This window comes from Schistocerca americana, chromosome 1 (genome assembly GCF_021461395.2).
Source record: "Schistocerca americana isolate TAMUIC-IGC-003095 chromosome 1, iqSchAmer2.1, whole genome shotgun sequence".
Lineage (NCBI taxonomy): Eukaryota > Metazoa > Arthropoda > Insecta > Orthoptera > Acrididae > Schistocerca > Schistocerca americana.
In genome coordinates, this window is record NC_060119.1 from 600,661,404 (window position 1) to 600,667,403 (window position 6,000).

Sequence of the window (6,000 nt, forward strand, 5' to 3'; positions counted from 1 at the left end):
ATTGTGCATAAAGTACACAAAACGACTAATTATATCAGAGGCAAGTAAACTTTTGCTATGGAACTTTATACTGAAATGGTTATATGTAAATAAGTAGGATGTTTTATCGAAATTAAAAGTTATGTTGATGTATTCTTCCAAAAACCTGAATTTGAAATATTTTGTATTACAGAGTTTGATGAGGATTTTGTGATGAATGGAAAGTCACTACAATGCACTTTTGTGTGAGTATGTGAATTTGAAAATGAATGTTGTTGTGTATGTGTAATACGCAAGTATGGAAAGTTTTAGACTAGTCCATAAAATGTATATCTTCCACATAGAAATTTAAATAGCTGTTATCATGCACCTCTAAAGGCATGTAACAGGAGCGGCCCATTAGCAGGCCACAATGTCTAAAGGATCTGCTGTAATTTTATACCTTCATTAAAGAGATACAAAAGAATAATATATATCAAATGATATTACACCTGAAAATCAGGTGCAGTGATACGATACTTATCATTTTTTCTACATTTTTGTGCAAAAATAATATATACATGTAATTTCAATGATATTTTCTTCATTCCGACTATTCACATCTTCTTCATACATGTATAACTCTCTGATATTCAAGTTAAACAGCTATTGAGGTAAACATGACAGTGCAAAAAAGAAGCCTTCATGGGGTATGGAAAGCTCCAGGAACAGATGTTATCTAGTATTAAAAGGTTGTGATAAATTCTTAATAGATTTACAAGAAGCACTGCATAGTTCATTAATGAAAGCTATAATTTTTCTTTCTTGCATTTCATTTAACTGTTTATGAAAACCTACTGAGTCAGAAATGGAGCAGTCTGTGTACAACATCCTCATACTTATCACCATGTGGATATATGTGCCTCTCATCTTTTTTCAAACAAGACAATTTCCTTCCTTCTTTTCTATATTGTTTGATCACTATCCTTTCTGTGCTTTAATGATTTTTGTTATATTTCTCCTAGATTGAGTGATTATTTTTAAAGTGGACTAGAACAATTATTTATTACAAATAATCAAGTCAAATTGAGTTGTGGTTGTAATTTCGTCCTGGTTGGCAATGTTTAGTTCCTTTAGCTCGTGTCCATATTACTATATTTTGATATTTGTCTTTCTATGGTAGCTGCTGTATAAATAGCTGTAAAATGGTTATTATTGCTGTATTGGCACTAATATCTTTCAGTTTTTAGTAAAAAATAAAGTGTGAATGTTCCAAAACTGCAGCAACCAGTTACGCTGAGAGTGTGCACTAAGGCCAGTCATACATTGACTTTCCATTTTAAGGAAAATGAAGCATTGCTGACACCAAATTAAACAAAATCCTGAGTCTGTAGATAGTAAATTTCAAATGGGTTACTGCACTGGTTAAGGTACTAGAATATGTTAATCATAATGCAGAGATGGTCTCTTTGAGTAAGGCATTTTAGACTTGCTTCACTACCTGGTCTTAGACAAGCTTTTTCTCTACCTAATGACCTCGCTGTTGATGGAATGCTAGTTCCAAATCTTTCTGCCATTTTAGGTGACTGTAATTTCTTACTGATCTTATCACAAAATTTGTTTCAAAATACAAATGGTTAATTAATATTGTCAGTGTAACAAGTCAGCACCTGTGTGTACGTGTTTCATTCTGAGTTCAGAAAATGTAAATTTCAATTTCTGGACAATTTGGACATAATTTCTTTCAGTTTTAATAAAATATAGTCAGTCCTTAGATTGGTAACTTAGTTGCTGTGTAAATGATCACCAAATTTTTTTGTAAAGTATGAGGGTACATAAGATCCAATAAAGGTGAAAAACTAATAAATGATGAAATCTATAGCACATGCAGTGCATTTAATGTAGCAGTCCTATCTTCATAGTAGCAACCTACACATTTCTTTGTTAACATGGTCATTTTGTTTGAGTATTCATCACAGTTAGGACCTTGTGTAACAAGTGGAGAGCTTTGAAACGTTATGCACTTGTCAGTGTAACTGTACGTCTAAGAATATAAAATGTAGTTGTACAACTTCGCTTTAATATAATTTCTTGGGGCGTGTAATATAAAATTTGTAAATCAAGCATTGTACAGTCTCTCTTATACATGCCTTGCCTTAATTGAAAAGCAATACACAGAAATATTCCCATTAAATTTAGCTTTTTCTATAACTATTGAATATTACTAGGGATGAAAATGTGAAACTATATGTTCCTTGAAAGTGTAATAAAGTGACTTGATCGAAAAGTTTTTCCAGGCTGGCTTGGAATACAAGAATTTAATGCATCCAGGCATCTTTCTTTATTGAACTTGTTACAATTAAAATTAACAGTGAACAAGTTAGTGGTGTTATATTTAAATGTTAAAAACACACAACACTTTGAAATGAAACAGTAGTTTGAAGTATTTAATTTTATGAACACCACCTACTGATGTGCATATTGAAACAACAAACATTTGCAGAACCAGTATGTTCACAGCCATGTCTGTGTAAATATGTTTGTTTTGTATATAAATGTCATTTGAAACTTCAGAAGACAAATAAAAATCTTTTCCAAAATGAGTGATGTCAAAAATTATTTTGAAGTGTCTTCTTCCTCAGTCTGAAAATATACCTGTATTTCGAGAGCATGTCTTTCTCTACAGTTTTAAGCTGAAAAAGATTGGATGTGGTCCACACCAAAACCAGAAAACTTCAGGCTCAAATGAATGCATCGATCACAACTGATTTTGAAGACGCAGGGCATTATGCTGGACTCAAATGAGAGTGTTTTGGGAAGTATCGTTTCTGCCCTGTGATTGTGATTTAGCCTCAATGTTTTCATATTTTGTCAATGGATCTTGTAAATAGCCCATGGAATATGCCCTGCTTTCTGCTTTTCCCCCCCTCCCTCACCCCTCCCAACAGTGACTCATGCTTTGCAGTTATTGTGTTGTACAATCACATTATATTTGAAGCAGATCAATGTGATGCTGGTGCACGCACGCACACACACACACACACACACACACACACACACACACACACACACATATATATATATATATATATATATATATATATATATATATATATATATATATATCTGTGTGTGTGCATGTGTGTGTGTGTGTGTAAAATATCCTAGTGCAACCAGCTTCATGACTGTGTAGCATTGCAACAGGGATTCAATGGAGTATAATGTAGTTAAAATACATTTCTTAAAACACTAACTAACACTGCTCTTCACACCATCCCTGAAGGACCTGTATGTTGTTAAAGGGTTGTCATATAGTAATACTCCTATAGGGCGAGATGCTGAATGTACAGTTTAACTGGAGTTTCCAACAAAATGGGAACTCTGCTTTTATACATATGGAAGTTCCAGTGCAGGAAAAAAACTCAGTTTTAAGTAAATTTTGGCTCTTGGAACACTAGACGATCATATGCATCATTATTTCCTGATACTTAAGTCCATTTATAAATTTTATCTCAAACATTTCGTCTGTACTGTGGTCAGCACTACAAAATGCTAATTAGTTAGCTAATATGACATATACATGCCAGCCTAAAAATTTGCAGCTTGGTTTATATTATTAGTAGTATATGAAGAAGACATCAGATCCATAGTGTTTCCTGATTCCATACCCCATGTAGTTAAGATTGCTCATAATGCTTATAAAATTATTCACAAAACTTCTTGTGTTATACATGCTAGTTTAGCTCAAATTTGTACCTTGGCTTTCATTTTGATTCTATACCTCTGTGGCAGCGATAGATAAAGGGAGGCATCTAAAAGACTTGCTATTATGACTGTCAATTACAAATTCCAAAATGAATTACTGTAGCTGCCGTCTCTTACTTGTACCAATATAAACATTAACTTACATCCATCAGATAACATAAATTTATTTCATGAAAAATTGTATGACACTGAGTCAGACACATTTGCTTTAAAGTGTAAGCTTCCCATATATCTCCATTTGTCCCTCTGTTCACTGAGAAAAAATTGAACACTCACTGTCTCGGAGTCAATCGTTGTTTGTTGTGTAGGAATTACTCTTCAAGGTCTCTGTTCCTATTAAATTGCAGCATCATTTAAGATCAAGTGTAATGTAAATTATTTGTATTGGAAATGTCAAGACAGTATAATTTTCTTATGACAAACATTTGTTTGTAATTGAAAAATATGCTTGATTCATTTAAGAGCTAAATCTTAACATGACCTAATGGCATAGTGTGTTGAATTTTGTACCATTCTTTGCATTGCACTGCAAAATGTAGTCGCTTATGGAACCAGTAACAGTAGTGCCCACAGACTAAAATGCCAAGAAGCAAGCTGCATCCAGTCCTAAGTGACTTAGAGGAGCACTACAAATGCCAAAATATTTTGTTTCAGGTCTAAGTTAGGTAATTTCTTTATTGATGCTGTATTAATTCTTTGGTAAGTCCAGTGCATGTTCACTTAATCTTATGGAAGAGGTGGGGCAATAAAACTGTAATAGGCCAGGAAATAATGAGAAAATGTACAAAAGAATAAATACAACAAAATTTAGGACATTATTATTTTCTGATACAAACGTATTCTGCAGTGCAGTTGGGGGAGTACTAATCCTGACAGTCTACTAGAAGCAAGAAAAAGTTTTAAATAAAAACCAGTTAGGAATAACATGGCTGTCACCATAATATTTTTTTGATCAATCATTTGTTACACATCCCTTAGAAAATCCTGATGATGAAGAGAGGGTATATTTACAAGAAGTTCACAATGACATCTTGACTGAATTTTCTGTAATTAGGATGGGAACAACTGGCATAATCTAGTGTTAAAATTTTATTACCCAATTCACATTTTTATTGCTTCAGTGAAGGTTAAAATCTATAATTATGTACAAGAAAGTACACACATACATATATGGGCATAAGTAACAAGGTAATCTTCCAAGAATATTTACGATTAAGCTAAGAAATGTATGGAATAGGTATAATACACAAAGTTCGACAAAAATAATAAACTTAATTACTAACAATTGCCAGAGGATGTTACACTAATGCAAAATAATGAGAAAGAGTCTAAACTTCAGTATTTGAGAAAATAGCAAGAATAGTTGGTTTCCAAATTTTGTTCGAGACAACTGAAGTGATGTCAACCTTCTAGGTTGAACCACCACCTTTTCTCTGCACAGTAACAACGAAATTAAGACTGTAAATATCTAGGTCAAAACATAACATGCCACTCTAATTAGGATCCGAAAAGTGAGTAGAACCAATAAATTGGAACAAGGTTAACGGGACATCTAGCCAACCTAGAAGAAAAATCTTTGTGAATGAATGCCATATTCAAACACAGCTTCTCGTTGAAGCAAATATGCAAACGAAGCACTATTTAATTCGAACACCAAATCAGCAATAGGTAAGCTACAGAAGACAGACGAAGGAACCATCAGAACAGTTATCAACGAAAAACATAAAACATATGGCCAGTGGCGATTGCTGCCTTTCAAAATAGTGTAGGTGGAAAGTGTATCACTAATAGATACAATACGAATATGAAGATTGCTCTATCTGCCATATATCAAGCCTAACAAAATCGAAAATACAGAAACAATTTTTCTAGTAAATTTCGAAAAGTAAAACCCAGAACAACTCGTTCAAAGACGTCTACACTCCTGGAAATTGAAATAAGAACACCGTGAATTCATTGTCCCAGGAAGGGGAAACTTTATTGACACATTCCTGGGGTCAGATACATCACATGATCACACTCACAGAACCACAGGCACATAGACACAGGCAACAGAGCATGCACAATGTCGGCACTAGTACAGTGTATATCCACCTTTCGCAGCAATGCAGGCTGCTATTCTCCCATGGAGACGATCGTAGAGATGCTGGATGTAGTCCTGTGGAACGGCTTGCCATGCCATTTCCACCTGGCGCCTCAGATGGACCAGCATTCGTGCTGGACGTGCAGACCGCGTGAGACGACGCTTCATCCAGTCCCAAACATGCTCAATGGGGG